The sequence below is a fragment of the Pantherophis guttatus genome, chromosome 9, assembly GCF_059756535.1.
Source record: "Pantherophis guttatus breed Tessera chromosome 9, ASM5975653v1, whole genome shotgun sequence".
Classification (NCBI taxonomy): Eukaryota; Metazoa; Chordata; class Lepidosauria; order Squamata; family Colubridae; genus Pantherophis; species Pantherophis guttatus.
The window spans coordinates 3,613,194-3,636,345 of record NC_142071.1 but is presented as its reverse complement, the minus strand read 5'-3'; the positions used below and the strand labels follow the sequence as shown (position 1 = coordinate 3,636,345).

General features: G+C 45.5%; 1 long non-coding RNA gene across 1 annotated transcript in view; it reads left to right on the top strand.

The window, feature by feature from the left end:
• LOC148112461 (uncharacterized) overlaps positions 1–23,152 on the top strand; it is a 37,314-nt gene that overhangs the window by 6,348 nt on the left and 7,814 nt on the right. Inside the window, exons 2-3 of the long non-coding RNA XR_015729388.1 lie at positions 11,984–12,031; positions 17,569–17,635. This is a non-coding gene — a long non-coding RNA (uncharacterized LOC148112461). The remainder of the gene's footprint in view (positions 1–11,983; positions 12,032–17,568; positions 17,636–23,152) is intronic.

Here is a 23,152-nt window from a genome sequence, read left to right as displayed (position 1 = left end):
GTGCTGCGTTCTTTGGGGTCCGTAGCTGGGGCAGAACAGTGGTGTTAAATATTTTTACATCATCGGCAAAGAGAACGCAGTTGCTTATAATATGATCACGCAGGTCTTGGTGGCAGCACCTTAGATATTGAAAGGGATCTAGTTGGCTCTTGGTTTCAAGCCCCCAAATGTCTACCCTGCCTTGAACCCATTTTTGTGTGGGCCCTGACAAGCCTACAACTACCCCTCTGACTGAAATACATAATGCAAATCACTGATATACAACACGCTGCAAGGCATTCTTTGCTACTCGGTCCAACTTTTCTCCTGTTCTTCAACTCCTCTTCGGGTTCCCCTTCCAAAGCCACAATTTTAGTGCATTAATCAATCCATCATTCTGATAAATTGACAGCGCCTTTCAGGTCTAATTACACCGCTTTCTTTTTAAATTCTATCTGATTTCTCTCCAAGGGTTTCTTGGCTCGGAGCCATCTGCATCCTCGATCAGTAGCCCCTGCCGTTTCCACCTTCAACCCACGATTTGATAAGTATAAACAACATTCTCAGCCAGGAAGCTTTCAAGGGTGTATTTTGTGGTTGCCAGAAAAGTAACTTTCACAGGTTAGGACCAGGAGTGAAATCTAAAAATTTTCCCACCCAGTTCTGTGGGTGTGGCTTAATTGGTGGGCGTGGCTTAGTGGTTAGGTGACCCGGTGGGCGTGGCCAATAACCTATATAAATAAAAATGTAAATGTTTGTTTGTTCAAAATCTTAAATCTCCGAAAGTTCTGCACTGATTGCTTTGAAATTTTGACACAACGTTGCCTTTGAATACGCGCCTGTTTTTATATACCTACTATTATATAGATGTCATACCTGTGACAGGTAAAAAACATGCTTTTTCGAAAAACAGCGCCATCTGTTGGATGTAAAAGCAACACACGTATTAAGTGTGCAGTGTTGCGACGTTGCTCATTAATTGGAAGGGAGAGGGAGGAAGAGATGGAGAGGGAGAGGGAGAGAGGGAGAAAGAGAAAAAGGGAGAGAACGAGAGAGAGGGAGGGGGAGAGGGAGGGAGAGAGAGTGAACGAGAGAGAGTGAACAAGAGAGAAAGTGAATGAGAAAGAGAGAGAAAGAGAAAGGGAGGCAGAGAGAGAGGGAGGGAGAAAGAGAGGGAGAAAGAGAGAAAAAGAGGGAGAGAACGAGAGAGAGGGAGGGGGAGGGGGAGAGAGGGGGAGGGAGGGAGAGAGTGAACGAGAGAGAAAGTGAACGAGAAAGAGAGAAAGAGAAAGGGAGGCAGAGAGAGGGAGAAAGAGAGAAGGAGAGGGAGAAAGAGAGAAAAAGAGGGAGAGAACAAGAGAGAGGGAGGGGGGAGGGAGGGAGGGGGAGGGAGGGAGGGGGAGTGAACGAGAGAGAGTGAATGAGAAAGAGAGAAAGAGAAAGGGAGGCAGAGAGAGGGAGGGAGAAAGAGAAAAAGGGAGAGAATAAGAGAGAGAGGGAGGGGGGGAGAGAGGGAGGGGGAGGGAGGGAGAGAGAGTGAACGAGAGAAAATGAACGAGAAAGAGAGAGAAAGAGAAAGGGAGGCAGAGAGAGAGGGAGGGAGAAAGAGAGAGAAAGAGAGAGGGAAAGAGAGGGAGAAAGAGAGAGAAAAAGAGGGAGAGAACGAGAAAGAGAGAAAGAGAGCCACAGCAACGCGTGGCCGGCTACACAAAATGCCACATACAGCTTTGTGAGAGTCTGTGTGCTTGTGTAGTTAGAGTGAAACACTCTCGTTGGTTTTTTTGTCAAAAAAAAAAATACAGGGCTTTTTACATGAACAATGTTAATATCTAATGGATTTAATATTGCTATGTTTACAAGATTCATTACAGAAACTTTCAACGAATGTATCAATTTTAATTTTTAATACAGTAAATACTGATCAATATCACCCAGATAAACAAAAGCTCTTTTGAGGCCCTTCATCAGTTTTTTTTTGGGGGGGGGTAGGGATTATGAGTTTTAAGAGTTTAAGGAACACTGAGCTAGTTTGCTTTCCAGGTCTGGTGGCTGCAGTAGAGAGTCAAGCATGTTTTTTTCCAGGCTAGGAGCATTGATGCAACAAACATCCAAGGAAAGGAGGGGAGGGGAGGGGAGGGGAGAGGAAAAAGGAAAAGAGAGGAGAGGAGAGGAAAAGGAGAGGAGAGAGGAGAGGAAAAAGGAAAGGAAAGAAAAGGAGAGGGAGAAAGGAGAGGAGAGGAAAAAGGAGAGGAGAGGAGAGGAAAAGGAAAGGAGAGGAGAGGAAAAAGGAAAGGAGAGGAGAGGAGAGGAAAAAGGAAAAGAGAGGAGAGGAGAGGAAAAGGAGAGGAGAGGAGAGGAAAAGGGAGAGGAGAGGAGAGGAAAAAGGAAAGGAAAGAAAAGGAGACGGAGAAAGGAGAGGAGAGGAAAAAGGAAAGGAAAGAAAAGGAGACGGAGAAAGGAGAGGAGAGGAAAAAGGAAAGGAAAGAAAAGGAGAGGGAGAAAGGAGAGGAGAGGAAAAAGGAAAGGAGAGGAGAGGAAAAAGGAAAGGAGAGGAGAGGAAAAAGGAAAGGAGAGGAGAGGAGAGGGGGAAAGGAGAGGAGAGGAAAAGGGAGAGGAGAGGAGAGGAGAAAGGAAAAAGGAAAGAAAAGGAGAGGGAGAAAGGAGAGGAGAGGAAAAAGGAGAGGAGAGGAAAAAGGAAAGGAGAGGAGAGGTGGAAAGGAGAGGAGAGGAGAGGAAAAGGGAGAGGAGAGGAGAGGAAAAGGGAGAGGAGAGGAGAGGAGAAAGGAAAGGAAAGGGGGAAAGGAGAGGAGAGAGGAGAGGAGAGGAAAAAGGAAAGGAAAGGGGGAAAGGAGAGGAGAGGAAAAAGGAAAGGAAAGGAGAGGAGAGGAGAGGAGAGGAGAGGAGAGGAAAGGAAAGGGGAAAGGAAGATGCTATCCTGTTTTTTAAAAGCTCACCTGAGAGGGAAACTTGATTAATTGCTCAGGATTTTATTTTTATTGGCTCTGATTGTTTTGGCTCATTATCTAGACTGACAGGTCAGATTTGACTGACAGGTCAGATTTAAGCTTTCCTTCAACGGCTTCATGACTAAACCTCATTCTCTATACCTACATACAAATCTTCTTTCAACGTTCTCCACTAAATTTATGGCCAGAGAAACAGGGTAGGGGAGGAAAGAAGGAAAGGAAAGGAAAGGGACAAAAAAGTGACCTCTAGAACGTAGGGTTGGAAGGGACCTTAGAGGTCCTCTAGTCCAACCCCCTGCCCATGGCAGGAGACTCTTATTTCTAAGGAAATTCTGCTGGAGTTTGTTGTCCTTGTGACATCTTCAGGACACAGGGATCAGAGGTGGGTTTCAGCAGGTTCTGACCAGTTCTGTAGAACTGGTAGCAGAAATTTTGAGTAGTTTGGAGAACCGGTAGTAAAAATTCTGACTGGCCCCACCCCCATCTATTCTCTGCCTCCTGAGTCCCAGCGGATCGTGAGGAAATGGGGATTTTGCAGTATCCTTACCCTGCCACGCCCACCAAGCCACGCCCACAGAACTGGTAGTAAAAAAATTTGATACCCACCCCTGACGGGGATGATAGGTCCCTGTCAGGTGGGAAGAATCAAGACCACACATTAAGAGCCTTGGTAGTACAGTGGTCTAAAGCACCCTGTTATTAAGACCAGCTACCTGCAATTACTGCAGGTTCGAATCTCGCCAAGGCTCAAGGTTGACTCAGCCTTCCATCCTTTCTAAGGTAGGTGAAATGAGGACCCAGTTTGTGGGGGCAATAAGCTGACTTTGTATAAATATACAAAAGGATGAAGGCTATTGCTTAGCGCATTGTAAGCCGCCCTGAGTCTCCGGAGAAGGGCGGCATATAAATCAAAATTAAAAAAAAAAGTACCAGTTACGTAATGGGTTACTCTTGCTTAGACACAAGAATCTGGTCAACTAACAGTCAGCACTAAATTGGAGGTAGAGAAAAGTTAACGGAATTCAAGAGAGTTCCAAAGGGGCTTTTTCAGGAGGCCACTGGACTTTCTGGTTTTTTTCTTTTGAAGACCTTTCGCTTCTCATCCAAGAAGCTTCTTCAGCTCTGACTGGATGGTGGGGAATGGAAGGATTTATCTTCCTTGCAGACAGCTGGGACTCCAGGCTGATTCCTCTCTTGACTCAGTCCCCAGCCTCTGCCTCTCCTTCTCCTTCCACAGCCCTCCCCCTTTAATACATTTTAATAAGAGGAGAGCTGGGAGTTGCAAGCAGGTTGGACAGCGAAGGGATATAAAGCAGAGACATCCAACCTTGGCAACTTTAAGACTTGGGGATGTCAACTCCCATGGCTGGTGAATTCTGGGAGTTGAAGTGCACAGGTTATAAACTTGTCAAGGTTAAACACCTTGATTTAAAGCCTTAGTACACTTTTAAAAGGGCCGAGCCCAAGGACTCAGCCCACCCTCCCCAGTCAGGCCTAGGGCTAAAGCCCATCATCCCCAGCCGAGCCCAAGAAACCCAGCCCACCATCCCCAGCCAGCATATCTGGAACCTCCGTCCTCTGCCCACAACATTGTGTTGTATTTGTTTTTTTTTTTTTTGGATTAGTATGTTGTTAGGGCTTGTTGAACCAATGTTGATCAAAAGATGCAGAGGTGGGTTCTACTTACCTTCACTACCGGTTCGGAACGGGATCGCATGCGTAGATCGCCGATGATGACATCCAGGGCAGTGGGTGGAGCCTCCTGCCAGTTTACTACCGGTTCTTGTGAACCGGTCCGAACCGGGGGCAGCTCACCACTGCACCAAACCTTGTGATTCAGTCAGCTTGCTAAGCCGCACTGTCCCATTTCAATGTTGTGTACTTGCTGTGATGTGCGAACCAAGCCAAGATTACAGTTTGCAAACCATGTTTTGTGGCTTGACTGTCTGATGCCAGCAACACGCTTTTGCTATTTTATGTACCGCCGTCTCCTGCTCAGTTTATATACCAGCTGCACGTTGGCATTCTCTGCTATACATCTACTATAAAACGTCACCTCCGTTGAGCTACCTACTCTCTGGTTAAGTGTGGATAATTGCAGGCTTTTAATGCCCTTTATGTGCACGCACCCTCGGAAATAAGAAAGGAGCTTTTCCAGTTTGTCGCTTCCCTTTTTCTGTAAAAGCTGCTTCACAGCCTGACATACGGGGTTGATTCAAACCGGTGTTTCCAAGCTCAACAACTTTAAAATGGGTAGACATCCACTCCCAGAATTTTCTAGCCAGCGGGCTTTAAGATGTTGGCTGGGGAATTGCGGGAGTGGATGCTCACTTCAAGTTGCTGAGGTTGGGAAATACTGATTTAAAGGTTGTTAACCAGCGATTGTTTTCTTGAATCAAAAGCCTGAGCTAACTTTAATTTAAAAAAAAAAAAAATACCGTATTTTTCAGAGTATAAGACGCACCTTTTTCTCCCCCCAAAAAAGGGTGAAAATCTGGGTGCGTCTTATACTCTGAATGTAGCTCCGCCCAGTTTCTGAAACGGAGGTTTCAGAGGCTGAAAAAAGCATCAGAAACGAAGCTTCAGAAAAAAAGCCTCCAAAAAGAGCTTCAGAGGCTTTTTTTCTGAAGCTCTGTTTCAGCTCTGTTTACCACTTTATAATGCCTTGATAAGGCCACACTTGGAATATTGCATCCAGTTTTGGTCGCCACGATGCAAAAAAGATGTGGAGACTCTAGAAAGAGTGCAGAGAAGAGCAACAAAGAGGATTAGGGTGCTGGAGGCTAAAACATATGAAGAACGGTTGCAGGAACTGGGGATGTCTAGTTTAATGAAAAGAAGGACTAGGGGAGACAGGATAGCAGTGTTCCAATATCTCAGGGGCTGCCCCAAAGAAGAGGGAGTCAAGCTCATCTCCAAAGCACCTGAGGGCAGGACAAGAAGCAATGGGTGGAAACTAAGCCAGGAGAGAAGCAATTTAGGACTATGGAGAAATTTCCTGACAGTGAGAACAATTAACCAGTGGAACAACTTGCCACCAGAAGTTGTGAATGCTCCAACACTGGAAGTTTTTAAGAAGATGTTGGATAACCATTTGTCTGAAGTGGTGTAGGGTTTCCTGCTTAAGCAGGGGGTTGGACTAGAAGACCTCCAAGGTCCCTTCCCACTCTGTTGTTCTAAAGAGAGGAATTGGCCCCAAATACCCCAGCGACCTTTCATGGTTAAGGGGGCTGTAGAAACCAGCCCCCCTACTAATTTAACACCTTCCCCAGTGAACCAGACTGAGTAAATGAACCACAACAGATTTCTGATTGCAATTATAGTCTTGATAAATTTCTTTTAAAAGATCCCACTGAAAAACTCTCGCCTCCAAATCAATTTTTTTTTCCCCAACAGGGTAAATAATCACAGGCAGAGAAGTATACACTGGAGAATTGTGTGATGAAGATCCTAATTCTCATGCACAACAAACAAACAAACAAATATTGAAGAGGCAGACGGATCCCTATCTTGGCTCTGGGTATATTAGGCCAGTTCAGCCAATCTTTCGCAGATACACATACACAGAACCAAGATAGGGATCCGTCTGCCTCTTCAATATTTGTTTGTTTGTTTGTTGTACGTGAGAATTTCGCAGGCTGAAAAAAAAGAAAGGAGGAGAAAGAGAAGGAGAGAGAAGAAGTGGACAGGAAAGAAGTGGAGAAGGAAGAAATGGAGAGGTGAAAATGGAGAAGGAGGAGGAGGTAGAAACAAAGAAGGAAGAATGGAGGAGAAGAGGAAGGAGGAGGAAGAAATGGAGGAGGAAGAAAAGGATTAGGAGAAGGTAGAAATGAAGAAGAATGGAGGAGAGAAGGAGAAGGGGGGAAGAAGGAGAAATGGAGAGGGGGAAAGGAGAAGGAGAAGGTAGAAATGAAGAAGGAAGAATGGAGAAGAAGGAGAGGGAAGAAATGGAGAAGGAGAAGGAAGGCATGGAAAAACAGAGAGGGGAAAATGGAGAAGGAGAAGATAGGAACTAAAAAGGAAGAATGGAGAAGGAGAAGAAGGAAAAAATGGAGAGGGAAGAAATGGAGAAGGAAGACATGAAGACATGGAGAGGGGAAAATGGAGAAGGAGAAAATAGAGAACTAAAAATGAAGAATAGAGGGAAAAAATGGAGAAGGAACAAATTGAGAAATTGAGAGGGGAAAGTGGAGAACGAAGAGAAAGAAAAAACAAGGAAGAATGGAGGAGAAGGAGAAGGAAGAAATGGAGAGGGAAGAAACAGAGAGGGAGCAGGAGGACAAGGAAGAAATGAAGGAGAATGGAGAAGAGGAGGAGGAGAAATGGAGAGGGGAAAGTGGAGAAGGAGGAGAAGATAGAAATGAAGAAGGAAGAATGGAGAAGAAGGAGAAGGAAGAAATGGAGAAGGAAGACATGAAGAAATGGAGAGGGAAAAACTGGAGAAGGTAGCAATGAAAAAGGAAGAATTGAGAAGGAGAAGGAGAAGGAAGAAATGGAGAGGGAAGAAATGGAGAAGGAGATAATAGAAACTAAAAAGGAAGAATGGAGAAGAAGAGGAAGGAGAAGGAAGAAACGGAGAGGGAGCAGGAGGACAAGGAAGAAATGAAGGAGAATGGAGAAGGAGGAGAAATGGAGAGGGGAAAGTGGAGAAGGAAGAAGAGAAGGTAGAAATGAAGAAGGAAGAATGGAGAAGAAGAGGAAGGAGACGGAAGAAACGGAGAAGGAGCAGGAGGACAAGGAAGAAATGAAGGAGAATGGAGAAGAGAAGGAGGAGAAATGGAAAAGGGAAAATGGAGAAGAAGAGGAGGTAGAAATGAAGAAGGAAGAACGGAGAAGGAGAAGGAAGAAACGGAGAAGAAAGACATGAAGAAATGAAGAGGGGAAAAAATGGAGAAGGTAGCAATGAAAAAGGAAGAATGGAGAAAGAGTTTCGCAGTGGACAGTGGGTACCCACCCATCATTAAAGGTAAACCGTAGTCGTTAAAAGTATAATTACAAAGCGTAGCGATAGATCTCTATTGATGATTTAATCAACCGGCTCAAGTCCTGAATGCACTTTTATGGCACCCCTAGGATCTATATGCCTCTGAATTAACCCGTCGCTGGGAATAACGTATTGATCTCGTGTCCCGTTTATGGGATGCTGGGGATTTATCGCTGGCCCAGGATGCCAGTCAACGCAGATCTCCAAAAGAAACCCACTTCTTCTATTCCTAGCATTAAACAGCGTGTCAAAATGCTCTGATGTACAGATAGACCTGCCAGATTTTATAGTGCAGAGCAGGTGTACCTCAGCTCCATTCCCCTGTGATTTTTTTTTTTTTTTGAGAGCTGGTATTAAAGGCAGTTCAAAAGATAATTGCAAAGTGGAGCAACTAAGATGATTAAAGGCCTGGAGACTAAAAAATATGAAGAACGGTTGCAGGATTTGGATATGGCTGGTCTAGAGAAAAGAAGGACAACGACATGATAGCAGATTCCAGTATTTGAGGGGCTGCCACAAAGAAGAAGGGGGTCAACTTATTCTCCAAAGCACCAGAAGGCAGGACAAGAAACAGTGGATGGGAACTGATCAAAGAGAGAAGCAAGCTGGAATTAAGGAGGAACTTCGTAACAGTGAGGACAAATAACCAATGGAACAGCTTGCCACCAGAAATTGTGGGCGCTCCATCACTGGAGGTTTTTAAGAAGAGACTGGACAATCACTTGTCTGGAATGGTATAGGTTCTCCTGCTTGAACAGGGGGCTGGACTAGAAGACCTCCAAGGTCTCTTCCAGTTCTATCCTCTCCTCTCCTCTCCTCTCCTCTCCTCTCCTCTCCTCTCCTCTCCTATCCTATCCTATCCTATCCTATCCTATCCTATTCCTTATTCTATTCTAATTCTAATTCTAGTCTATTCCCTATTTTGTAGTCTATTCCCTATTTTCTATTCTATTCTATTCTATTCTATTCTATTCTATTCTACTCTACTCTACTCTACTCTACTCTACTCTACTCTACTCTTCATTCCAATATTCTATTCTATTCTATTCTATTCTACTCTACTCTACTCTACTCTACTCTACTCTACTCTACTCTACTCTACTCTACTCTTCATTCCAATATTCTATTCTATTCTATTCTATTCTATTCTATTCTATTCTATTCTACTCTACTCTACTCTACTCTACTCTACTCTACTCTACTCTACTCTACTCTACTCTTCATTCCAATATTCTATTCTATTCTATTCTACTCTACTCTACTCTACTCTACTCTACTCTACTCTACTCTTCATTCCAATATTCTATTCTATTCTATTCTACTCTACTCTACTCTACTCTACTCTACTCTACTCTACTCTACTCTACCCTACTCTAATTTCTTAATTCCAATATTCTATTCTATTCCATTCCACTCCACTCCACTCTATTCTAATTTCCTAATTCCAATATTCTATTCTATTCTATTCTATTCCATTCCATTCCATTCCACTCCACTCCACTCCACTCCACTCCAGTCCAGTCTACTCTACTCTACTCATCAGTCAAGTAAGCTCTTTGATTTTTCCCTTTGTGCAAGTGAAATGCGACCATTCTGTCCAACCAGCCAGTTCTATCGTTGCTCAGAAGAGAGAACGTGTATCGGTGCTTCTTCTATTTCATCTCAATGTTCTCCGTGTGATGCGAAGCTCCGCCGAGGGGGCCTTTCAACAGCCGCCGTGCCCCGCCGTAGCCCTGCCTTCCTACGCAGATGACACCGTGACCCTTTCAAGCAGTTTTAATTGGACTGAAGAGAGACCGAGGGTCTCTCTCTTGTCATCCTCTGTGCCGAGGGATGCCCGCGCGTCAATTACCAGAAGACTAAAAATAACGGTTTATGCTGGGCTATGATTGCGATAGAGATGGATTTGATTGTAATGAAATCCAGTCAAACACAGCAGGCAAAGGAAGAGAGAAGACTGAACAGGTTATGCTTTCAAAGTACCTGGCGGTAGTTGGCCATGCAAGAGAATTTTTTTTAAAAAGACGCAAATAAAACAGAAGCAGTAAACGCTAGGGCCGTGATGGCGAACCTATGGCACACGTGCCGCGGGTGGCACACGGAGCCATATCGGTGGGCCCATGAGCTCAGCTCCGGCACACTGATTTTCAGGCGTTCTGGGTCCACCAGTCGGCAAAGAGGCCATTTCCAGCCTCCGGGGGGCCTCCAGGGGAGTGGGGAAGGCCATTTTCGCCCTCCCCGGGCTCCAGAGCCTTTTTAGGAGCCTGGGGAGGGGAATGAAAACAGGTCGACCAGATCCACTGTGCCATCATGGGCCAAAAATGGGGGGGAGTATGTGGGGGTCGCGTGCACATGCATGGGGGGTGGGGCGCATAGAATTATGGGTGTCGGCACACGAACGCGTGACCCCCCCTGCGTTCCCCCCGCTTTTGGCACGCAATAGCAAAAAAGGTTAGCCATCACTGCGCTAGGGAATTCCTCGAAGCTGGGCATTCCAACACATCGTGTTGTACGACCACGTGTCACTAAGATATTTGACGGCAGGGTAGTGACTCAGATAATATAGTTGGCTCAAGTCGTCGCTGTCAAGATGACGGACCCGTGGAAGTAGCACCGTCTGCCTTCTCAAGGGTCTGATGCTTAGCTATCAAGCATGCTATTATGTTTAGGGATTAGGAGAGCAACAGTCAATGAAAAGGAATGGATTCATCTAATTAATTGCTGGCTAAGTGCATTGTTTCTGGGTGGCTTGCTATTTTTAACTGTAAAGGATAGATTTGTCCCAGGGGTGAAATCTACTTACCTTCCCAACCGGGTCGGAAGTGCACTCTTCGCTCGCGCGTGCACCAGAGGTGGGTTTCAGCAGGTTCTGACCAGTTCTGGAGAACTGGTAGCAGAAATTTTGAGTTGTTCGGAGCACCGGGAGTAAAAATTCTGACTGGCCTCCCTCCCCCTCATCTATTCTCTGCCTCCCGAGTCCCAGCGGATTGAGAGGAAATGGGGATTTTGCAGTAACCTTCCCCTGGAATGGGGAGGGAATGGAGATTTTGCAGTATCCTTCCCCTACCATGCCCATCAAGCCACGCCCACCAAGACCTGCCACGCCCACCAAGCCACACCCACAGAACCGGTAGTAAAAAACTTTGAAACCCACCACTGGCATGCGCGCATGTCACATGCATGGAGTGGAATAGAATAGAATAGAATAGAATAGAATAGAAGAATGTAGAATGGAATGGCATGGAATGGAATGGCATGGCATGGACTGGCATGGAATGGAATGGAATGGAATGGAATGGAATGGAATGGAATGGAATGGAATAGAATAGGAGAATGTAGAATGGAATGGCATGGAATGGAATGGCGTGGCGTGGCGTGACATAGAATAGAATAGAATAGAATAGAATAGAATAGAATAGAATAGAATAGAGAATGTAGAATGGAGTGGAGTGGAATGGAATGGAATGGAATAGAATAGAATAGAATAGAATAGAATAGAATAGAATAGAATAGAATAGAATAGAATAGAATAGAGAATGTGGAATGGAATGGAATGGAATGGAATGGAATGGAATGGAATAGAATAGAATAGAATAGAATAGAATAGAATAGAATAGAATAGAATAGAATAGAGAATGTGGAATGGAATGGAATGGAATGGAATGGAATAGAATAGAATAGAATAGAATAGAATAGAATAGAATAGAATAGAATAGAATAGAATAGAATAGAATAGAATAGAATAGAATAACAGAGTTGGAAGGGACCTCGGAGGTCTTCTAGTCCAACCCCCTGCTTAGGCAGGAAACCCTGCACCACTTCAGACAAATGGATGTCCAATCTCTTCTTAAAAACTTCCAGTGTTGGAGCCTTAACAACTTCTGGAGGCCAGTCGTTCCACTGATTCATTGTTCTCACTGTCAGGAAATTTCTCCTTTGTTCTAAGTTCTAATATCTCCAGGATCTCTGATACTGGGCTGATCCTCATATATATATATATATATTATCTTGACGCAGAACAAAAAGATAAGCTTAATGCTTTTCCTTATTTTAGATCTATGTCCACCTCTGGGGATGTTTTTGGCCACCTGGAAAGTTGGAGGTAAGAACTTCTCGATTGCTATTTTTATGGAGATGTATATCATGCCAATTTTATCAACGTTTGTATCAAAAAAAACAAAAAACCCTGGAAGGTCAGGCAAATTTTTTATAGCCGGAGATTGTGCTATTTGTGAAAATACTCATTACATTTGAGGTCATCGCTATGACAATGGGCCCACGACTGAACAAATAGATTTACTTCTTGGGAGCCACAGCTTTCAAAACTTGCTTTAGCCGTAAGTAGCAGATAGCTATAGTATATTTTGGGTGTTAGTCTTTGGAATGATGACAGCTGTGATGGTGCAGTGGTTAGAATCAGTGGTGGAATTCAAATATGTTTTACTACTGGTTCTGTAGGTGTGGCTTGGTGGGCGTGGCAGGGGAAGGATACTAAAAAATCTGCATTCCCACCCCACTCCAGGGGAAGGATACTGCAAAGTCTCCATTCCTGGGGGAAGGATATTGGAAAATGTCCATTCCCACCCCACTCTGGGGCCAGCCAGTGGTGGTATTTGCCGGTTCTCCGAACTACTCAAAATTTCCGCTGCTGGTTCTCCAGAACCTGTCAGAACCTGCTGAATAGCATCCTTGGTTACAATGCAATAACTGAACTGGATCATGTTAACTTCAATTTTCTTCACCCGGGACATTTACAGCTGTCTAACAACCCTGGAGTAGAGTAGACTAGACTAGACTAGACTAGACTAGACTAGACTAGACTAGACTAGACTAGACTAGACTAGACTAGACTAGACTAGACTAGACTAGATTACAGAGTAGAGTAGAGTAGAGTAGAGTAGAGTAGAGTAGAGTAGAGTAGAGTAGAGTAGAGTAGAGTAGAGTAGAGTAGACCAGGCCAGGCCAGGCCAGGCCAGGCCAGAGTAGAGTAGAGTACAGTAGAGTAGAGTAGAGTAGAGTAGAGTAGAGTAGAGTAGAGTAGAACAGAACAGAACAGAACAGAACAGAACAGAACAGAACAGAACAGAACAGAACAGAACAGAATAGAATAGAATAACAGAGTTGGAAGGGAGCTTGGAGGTCTTCTAGTCCAGCCCCCTGCTTAAGCAGGAGACCCTCTACCATTTCAGACAAGTGACTATCCAGTCTCTTCTTAAAAGCTTCCAGTGATGGAGCACCCACAATTTCTGGTGGCGAGCTGTCCCACTGGTTAATTGTCCTCACTGTTAGGACGTTTCTCCTTAATTCCTGGTCCCTGGTTGAGAAAGATCAACTCTGATAAGTCCTCCTTGACCTTTGAATGCGAATACCACCCACTCTCCAAAGTTGGATGAATCATTTGGCTCCTAGCACCACCACAGGAATGGCTTCAACCTCCTGTAACTTTCTGAATTCCCACAAAGACGACCGTGTGGAAGTCTCATTAAATTTGGCTCGGTTTTATTTAAAAGTGTTTTGTTGGCGGAGTATAACAAACAAACAAAACCTCTGATTGTACAGTACAAAAGCGGCATCGCTTGCGCTGATTAAAGTAAACAGAGCATAAAGGGAGGAAAAAAAGATACCGGGAAAAAGAGAGAGAGAAAAAATAATCTATACAATGTCAATATAAGATTTACTTAATCCTTAAGCGTCTCATTAATCTTCAAGCATATGCAAAAGCGTTGCTCCATCTTATTGAGAAAGTTCATCTCAGAAATGAATATCGTGCATGTAAAAGATCAGAATTATGCAAGCTGCGGTTTTCTAAGGATCAAGTCAAAACTGGTCTTGAAAAAGCAGGAGAGGAAGAATATTGACGCTTTTGAACCTTGGTGGTAGAGAAGACCCCAGAGATTATGGTGGACAGCTAGGAAAACAAACTAATGGATCATTGAACACGTCAACTCAGAGTTTTCTTTCTGATGGCCAGGCTTAAATTATCCTACTTTTGGACACCTTTGTGCAAAGACCCAGTTCTCAAGGGGAGATTCTAATGCTGGGAAAAATAGGAGGAGGAGGAGGAGGAGGAGGAGGAGGAGGAGGAGAAGAAGAAGAAGAGAAAGAAAGAAAGAAAGAAAGAAAGAAAGAAAGAAAGAAAGAAAGAAAGAAAGAAAGAAAGAAAGGAGGAGGAGGAGGAAGAGGAGAAGAAAAAGGAGGAGGAGACGGAGGAGGAGGAGGAGAAAATGAAGAGGAGACGGAGAAGGAGAAGAAGGAGGAGGAGGAGGAAGAGAAGAAAAAGGAGGAGACGAAGGAGGAGAAGGAGGAGGAGGAAGAAGAGAAGAAAAAGGAGGAGGAGACGGAGATGAAGGAGGAGGAGAAGGAGGAGGAGGAGACGGAGAAGAAGAAGGAGAAGGAGGAGAAGAAAATGAGGAGGAGGAGACGGAGAAGAAGGAGGAGGAGGAGAAGAAGGAGAAGAAAGGAGGAGGAAGAGGAGGAGGAGGAGGAGGAGAAGAAAAAGGAGGAGGAGGAGAAGAAGGAGGAGGAGGAAGAGGAGAAGAAAAAGGAGGAGGAGACGGAGAAGAAGAAGAAGGAAAAGAAGGAGGAGGAACAGGAGAAGGAGGAAGACGAGAAGAAAGAGGAGGCGAAGAAGAAGAAGAAGAGGAAGAAGGCGAAGGAGAAGAAGAAGAAGAAGAAGGAGAAGAAGAAGGAGAAGAAGAAGAAGCAGCACCATCAGCAGTAAAGGGGATGGACTCAATCCCAATGTGGGCCCCATTGGAAGAACTGAAGGACCTGGTTAGGAAAAGATCAACCTGGAGAAAATCCATCCATCTCATAGCTAAGAGCTGGCCCTGACTTGATGGCATATAATAGATCATTCCTTAATATTGGGAGAATAAATTTCTCTCCATCAATGCTAAATAATTCTCTTTGATAAGCCCCAGGCTCAAGGCTACCAAACCTCTTCATAAACCCGTAGTAAGACCACACCTGGAATGCCTCAACCAATTTTGGTCACCACACTATAAAAAAAGATGTTGAGACTTTGGAAGAAGTTCCGAGAAGAGCAACTAAGAGGATCAAAGGCTTGGAGACTAAACCATATGAAGAACAGCTGCAGGATTTGGGTCTGGCTAGTCTAAAGAAAAGAAGAATTAGGGGTGACATGATAGCAGTGTTCCAGTATTTGAGGGGCTGCCACAAAGACGAAGGGATCAAATGATTCTCCAAAGCGCCAGAAGACAAGAAACAATGGATGGAAACTAACCAAGGAGAGCAGCAACCTGGAATTATGGAGAAATTTCCTAACGGTGAAGACAAATAACCAGTGGAACAGCTTGCCACCAGAAGTTGTGGGTGCTTCATCACTGGAGGTTTTTAAGAAGAGACTGGACAACTACTTACCTGGAGTGGTATAGGCTTTTCTGCTTGAGCAGGGGGCTGGACTAGAAGACCTCCAAGGTCCCTTCCAGCTCTATTCTGTTCTAAAACGGGATGTTTGCTTGTAGTCTTCGGCCTCTTTGCAGTATCCATGAACAAGTTGCCAAAATTCTCTTCTTCTCTGTGAGAAATTTGAAGAGCGTGTCTCCTTTCATCAAATGGAAAAAAAAGGGTGGGGGGAAAAATTTTTCTCTGCCTACCAGGGGTCTCCAACCAGGGGGTCCCCAAACTTTAAGACTTGTGGACTTCAATTCCCAGAATTCCAGGGGTCCCCAAACTTGACAGCTTTAAGAATTGTGGACTTCATCTTATACAATCACTATAAGATGTGGTATCGATGGTATCTGGCCCCCACAAGGTTAGCGAAAATGTACCCAAATCCGACCTGTTGGAAATGCAAAAAAGCACAGGGAACTTTTTACCACACTTGGTGGCTCTGCCCAGAAATTAAGAAATATTGGAACAAGATAAAAACATGGATAGTAGAAATAACAGATTACGAAATTGAATTAGAACCCAAAATTTTTTATTAGGCATGATTAAAAAGAACATTAGGAATGATATAAAATATTTAATACTTCACATAATCACAGCGGCTAGATTAGCGGTAGCACAACTTTGGAAAACAGATCGATTGCCAACCGATCAGGAGCTAATACAAAAGATATACACACGCGCAGAAATGGACAAATTAACTTTAGAGTTACAGGATAAGGAGGACTCAAAATATTTTACAATATGGAATAGATGATACCAGTGGATAAATCAGAGGAGTGGAAATGGGTAGAGATGAAACTGAGAAGAAATTAATATAATTAAAAACTGCACTGTCAGATAGATAGAAAATGAAATATGTCACTGTAGGTTTGTATTTATGTATATATGATAATAGAAATTAGTCAGTAGGTGAAGTTGTGTACTGTATATGTAAATTTGTTTCTTGACTAAGAGAAACTTGTATGTTTTAAATGTTTTTAAGAATGAATAAAGTTTTGTTTTTAAAATTAAAAAAAAAAAAGAATTGTGGACTTCAGGGGACCAGGAGTCCCCAAACTTGACAGCTTTAAGACTTGTGGACTTCAGGGGACCAGAGGTCCCCAAACTTGACAGCTTTAAGATTGGGGTCCCCAGACTTGACAGCTCTAAGATTGGGGTCCCCAGACTTGACAACTTTAAGACCAGGGGTGCCCAAACTTGACAGCTTTAAGACTTGTGGACTTCAGAAGAGTTGAAGTCCACAAATCTTAAAGCTGCCAAGTTTGAAGTCATCTGCATTAAACCAAAAAAAAAAAAAAACCCCAAAAAAACGCTTGATACGCTCTCTCTCTTTCCAAATGAATTTTTGGGAAATTGCTAGTGATGCACCAGAGAGACGAGGCAGGAGATAAGCCCGCCTTCCCAGAAGGGTGAAACCCAGAGTTTGCTCATGAGAATTTATTTCAGGGTCAGGCTTCGGGCTGACTTTAGAACTTTCCAGAGTTTGCTTTCTGTCGGGGAAGTTGGATGTCTCCGAAAGCAGAAACAGGAGGAAATGCTCAGCAGGACCAAATTCCAATCTCAGCCAATCTACTGAGCTCGGCTGTTTTCTTGCAGGCACCTCATTACCCAAATTGCTGATGATCACTGAAGATGTTGTTGCCTAGTTTGGGTAATGAGAGATTTGCAGGAAAACAATCAAACTCGAGAGAGCAGCAAGGATCCTACAGTTGTCGTCATCTCCTCCTCTTTTTCCTCCTCCTCTTCCTCCTCCTCCTCCTCAAACCCCACTCCCTCTAGTACTGATGATGGTACCTAGTTTGTGAGGATGATGGATCTAACCCAATAACTCATAAGACACAAGTATATCTTCTTTTAATTTCTTTATTGCAGGCCCGAACTAGTCCCAGGCCCATTCAGTTGATAACCATTGACCTTTTTTTATTTTTATTTTATTTTTTTATTTATTTTTATATGCCGCCCTTCTCTGGAGACTCAGGGCGGCTTACAATGCGTTAAGCAGTAGCCTTCATACTTTTGTATATTTTATACAAAGTCAGCTTATTGCCCCCACAAACCGGGTCCTCATTTTACCCACCTTAGAAAGGATGGAAGGCTGAGTCGACCTTGAGCCTGGTGAGAATTGAACTCGCAGTAATTGCAGGCAGCTGGATGTTAAATGCTGCCTTAGTAGAAGGCATTAGCCTCCTACGCCACTCAGGCTCCTTTGTCTCTCTCTTACAGGTACACATCTGGAACTGCTGGATGGCCTCGTGATGGGACCTCTTATACCCAGGGGGAGGAGTCAGAGGTAAGGTGGAATGATGGGATATGTGGTTCTGTTAACCCTTGCAGGACTATGAGGGGATGTGATACGAATGGGTTAGACATTGAACTTGACGTAGTTTGGGTAATGAAACTTCTGCCAAAGAAACCACCAAGCTCAGAGAACATCAAGGACCCCACAGGTGTCATCATCTCCTCCAGCCTCCTCCTCTTCCTCCTCTTCCTCCTCAAACCCCACCCCCTCTACCGTGTTTCCCTGAAAATAAGACCCTGTTTTATATTTTTTTTTGAACCCTGAAATAAGCGCTTGGCCTTATTGCCATGCGCTCAAAAGCCCGATTGGGCTTATTATCAGCTGGCGAGAAAAAGAGTGTAGCTAAAGAAAATGAAAAGGGCCAGAAAATAAGAATAAGAAGATCAATCAAGATAATTAGGGGACTGGAGGCTAAAATATACGAAGAACGGTTGCAGGAACTGGGTATGTCTAGTTAAATGAAAAGAAGGACTAGGGGAGACACGACAGCAGTCTTCCAATATTTCAAGGGCAGTGGTGAAATCCAATTTTTTTTACTACCGGTTCTGTGGGCGTGGCTTGGTGGGGGGTGGCAGGGGAAGGATACTGCAAAATCTCCATTCCCACCCCACTCCAGGGGAAGGATACTGCAAAATCCCCATTCCCTTCCCCACTCCTGGGGGAAGGATATTGCAAAATAATAGGGGCCTAGTGGCTCAGCAGACTAAAAGCATTGTGAATAACACCAGGTGTCTGCAATTACTGTAAGTTCGAATCTCACCAGGTCCAAGGTTGACTCAGCCTTCCATCCTTTCTAAGGTAGGTGAAATGAGGACCCAGTTTGTGGGGGCAATAAGCTGACTTTGTATAAATATACAAAAGGATGAAGGCTATTACTTAACGCATTGTAAGCCGCCCTGAGTCTCCGGAGAAGGGTGGCATATAAATCAAATTATATATATATGTGTGTGTGTGTGTGTGTGTGTGTATATATTTTATTCCATCAAGCGGGCTTGGCCTAATCTCCTCCCTCTTTTAATATGTAAATTTTAATCTGTTTTTAAATTGTGGGGGTGTTTTACTCTGTCTGGGCCAAAATGATTTAATTTGATTTTATCTGGTTTTTAAATTTTGTATATTTATGTATTTTATTGCTTGGCTGTTCACCGCCCTGAGTCCTTCGGGAGTAGGGCGGTATACAAATCAAATAAATAAAATAAATTAATTAATATATATATAAATAAAATTGCCCTTTCCACCCCACTCTGGGGCCAGCCAGAGGTGGTATTTGCCAGTTCTCTGAACTGCTCAAAATTTCCGCTACCAGTTCGCCAGAACCTGTTAAAACCTGCTGGATTTCACCCCTGCTCAGAGGTTGCCCCAAAGAAGAGGGAGTCAAGCTATTCTCCAAAGCACCTGAAGGCAGGACAAGAAGCAGCAGATGGAAACTAATCAAGGAGAGAAGCAGCTTAGAACTAAGGAGAAATTTCCTGACCATGAGAACAATTAACCAGTGGAACAACTTGCCACCAGAAGTCATGAATGCTCCAACACTGGAAGATTTTAAGAAGAGATTGGATAACCATTTGTCTGAAGTGGTGTAGGGTTTCCTGCCTAAACGGGGTTAGACTAGAAGACCTCCACGGTCCCTTCCAACTCTGTTTATTCTATTCTATTCTAAGTCTTCCATTCAATCCTCTGTTCAGAACGTTAACCAGCCGTTATTTCTGACACAAAACACTTCGCCCGAAAAATAAACTCATAACAACTTCCAGACATTTCGACTTGTTTGCGCACGGCTCCTTCGACCTCCCTGTCCCACGGGGGCTAATCCTTCGCTGCTTTTGAAGCACTTCTGACATCGCTTAATCCAGAATGAACTCGCTGTCCGAAGTTCAGCAGCCGGCTTTTTCTCACGGAGGGAACTCACGTCAGCTGGTGGGAAACGGCTTCGGTCGTTGGGGGTGGCGAATCCTTTCCCAGCATCTGAGGCTTGTGCTCAGGAAGTGGCGAAAGGCTTCTACGCGAGGCGTTTAATAGAATTACAGAGTTTGGGAGGGACCTCGGAGGTCTTCTAGTCCAGCCCACTGCTCGAGCAGGAGATCCTACATCAGGGGTGTCATAATCAAGGCTTGTGGGGGAGATCTGGCCTACAGAGTGCTTAGATCTGGCCCGTGGGGCAGTGGTGGGTTTCAATTTTTTTTTACTACCGGTTCTGTGGGCGTGGCTTGGTGGGCGTGGCATGGCTTGGTAGGCGTGGCAGGGGAAGGATATTGTAAAATCTCCATTCCCTCCCCAATCCAGGGGAAGGTTACTGCAAAATCCCCATTCCCTTCCCACTCCTGGGGGAAGGATACTGCAAAATCCCCATTCCCTCCCCACTCCGGGGGAAGGTTATTGCAAAATCCCCATTCCCTCCCGATCAGCTGGGACTCGGGAGGCAGAGACTAGATGGGGGCGGGGCCAGTCAGAATTTTTACTGCTACCGGTTCTCTGAACGACTCAAAATTTCCGCCGCCGGTTCGCCCGAACCTGCTGAAACCCACCTCTGCTGTGGGGCTGCCCTGGAAACAGCAAAGGACTGGCCCCCGGTGCCTCGGTCAGCGAAAACGGAGTCTGTTTTGGCTGGCAAGAGGGCTAGTAAAACAAACTAAAAGTGAAACAAAAGGAGAAATCTTTCCCCTTTTGCATTGGAGGATGAAAGAAGGGACAGGAAAGGGAAAGAGGAAAGACGAAGAAAAAGAAGGGAAGATGGGAAGAGAGCATCTCTTCTCTCTCTCTTTCTCTCTCTCCCACTTCTCCCCTCCCCCCTCTCTCTCTTTCACCCTCACTCTCTCTCTTTCTCTTCCCTTCCTCCCTCTCCCTTGCTCTCCCTCCCCCTCTCTTCCCCCTCTCCCTCCCTCCCTCTTTTTCTCTCTTCCCCCCTCTCTCACTCTCTTTCTCTCCCTCCCTCCCTCTCTCTTTCACCCTCCCTCCCTCCCTCTCTCTTTCTTTTGCTCACCCTCCCCCTCACTTCCCCACTCTCTCTCACACTCCCTCTCCCTTTCTCTCTCCCCCTCTCCCTCTCTTCCCCTTCTCTCTCCCTCCCTCCCTCCCTCTCTTTCTCTCCCTCTCTTTCTCTTTCACCCTCCCTCCCTCTCTTTCTCTCTCCCTCCCCCTCTCTCCCCCCTCTCTTTCCCTCTCTCCCCCCCTCTCTCTCTCCTCTCACTCTCTCTATTTCTTTCCCACTCCCTCCCTCTCTCTCCTTCTCTCCCCTCCCCCTCTCTTCCCCCTCTCACACTCCCTCTCCCTCTCTCTCTCACCCTTCCTCTCTTCCCCCTCTCTCTCCCTCCCTCTCTTTCTCTCTCTCCCTCTTCTCTCATTCTCTCTTTCTCTCTCTCCCCTCTCCTCCCTCTTTCCCTCCCTCCCTCCCTCTCCCTCCTTCTCTCACTCTTTCTCACTTTCACCCTCCCTCCTTCTTTCTTTCTCTTTCGCTCACCCTCCCCCTCTCTTCCCCACTCTCTCTCACACTCCCTCTCCCTCCCTCTCCCTTTCTCTCTCTCCCCCTTTCCCTCTCTTCCCCTTCTCTCTCCCTCCCTCCCTCCGCCTCTCTTCCCCTCTCTTTCTCACCCTCCCTCCTTCTCTTTTTCTCCTCTCCCTCCCTCCCTCTCCCTCCCTCCCTCCCCTCCTCCCAAAACAAGGGAAAAGAAAAAAAGCTATTGAAAACTACCACTTTGCCACTGAATTCCAGCAGCACAAATCTAAGGTTTTTGCAGAGTTACCAAAATAAGCCTGGGGGCTTCCTGCAACCTGTATGACCCCCAACTCCATTTTATTATAACCACCAGAAAAGGTAGGAAAACACCGTAAGATTTCCAGAACGGCCCTACGATTCTTGAGCAGATGAAATGGTACGAAAAGGAGAGATGCAGAAGAATTAAAAAAAAAAAATTAAGTGGCATTAGAATTGGATTTAGTTCCTGATTCTTTGCTTTTAATACCACTGGTTCTGCAGCTCCTTCGTTCCTTCTTTCCTTCCTTCCCTATCTCTTTCTCCTTCCTTCCTTCCCCATCTTCCTTCCTTCCCTCCCTCGCTCCCTCCCTCCCTCCCTTCTCCCATCTCTTTAGCTTCCTTCCTTTTTCCTTCCTTCCTTTTTCCTTCCTTCCTTCCTCCCTTCCCTGCCTGCCTGCCTGCCTCCCTCCCTTCCCCCCTCCCCTCCCCTCCTTCCTTCCTCTGGAAAAATCTCTCTGGCCCAGCACTGACTTTTCCTTCCTTCCTTTTTCCTTCCTTCCTTTTTCCTTCCTTCCTCCCTCCCTCCCTCCCTTTCCTTCCTTCCTTTTTCCTTCCTTCCCTTTTCCTTCCTTCCTCCTCCCTCCCCCTCCCTTCCCTTTCTTCCTTCTTTCTTCCCTTCCTTCCTCCCTTCCCTGCCTGCCTGCCTCCCTCCCTTCCCTCCCTCCCTTGCCTCTCCCTTTCCCTCCTTTCTTCCTCTGGAAAAATCTCTCTGGCCCAGCACCCACTTTTCCTCCCTTCCTTTTTCCTTCCTTCCTTCCTCCCTTTTTCCTTCCTTTCTCCCTCCCTCCCTTTCCTTCCTTCCTTTTTCCTTCCTTCCCTTTTCCTTCCTCCTCCCTCCCCCTCCCTTCCTTCCTTCTTTCTTTCCTTCCTTCCTTCCTTCCTTCCTTCCTTCCTTCCTTCCTTCCTTCCTTCCTTCCTTCCTTCCTTCCTCCCTTCCCTGCCTGCCTGCCTGCCTGCCTCTCTCCCTCCTTCCCTCCCTCCCTTCCCTCTCCCCTTCCTTCCTCTGGAAAAATCTCTCTGGCCCAGCACCCACTTTTCCTTCCTTCCTTTTTCCTTCCTTCCTTCCTTGCTTTTTCCTTACTTCCTCCCTCCCTCCCTCCCTTCCTTTCCTCCCTTCTTTTTCCTTCCTTCGTCCTCCCTCCCCCTCCCTTCCCTTCCCTCCCTTCTTTCCTTCCTTCCTGCCTGCTTCCCTCCCTCCCTCCCTCCCGCCTTCCTTCCTTCCTTCCCCCTCCCCTGCCCTCCTTCCTTCCTCTGGAAAAATCTCTCAGCACCCACTGGGCTTTTCTGCACTCGCTTGATCTGACGACTATCTTCTATTGGTTTCAAATATCCTGCTATTGGGGGGTGGGGGAGGTTGGGGGGTGTATGTGAGACCAAGCCTGATCCGAGGGAGAAATCCACGGCTGAGACAATTCAATTAGAACCGGAGCGTATGCACAGAGACAAGGGCGCCCGTCCCATTACTTAGGTTAATGAACTCGAGCATCACCGACTCTCGGCAACGTTGCCATCCATCATCGCTCTCGCGAAGGGTCACCCGGCTTAATTCATTATGCATGCAAGCTCTTAATTGCACTGTCAGCTCAACGCATTTTCTGCGTTTCCTTTCTCTCTAACCTTGGCGCTTTCCCTCGCAACCCTTGTCGGTGTAAATGTGCCCTTGCGGCTAAGGGGAACGCTTCGCGCCTCTGTCAAAATGGGCACCCGTACTTTGTAATCCCATCCAGGTTCTTTTCCAACTCTCTAAAATCATCCTC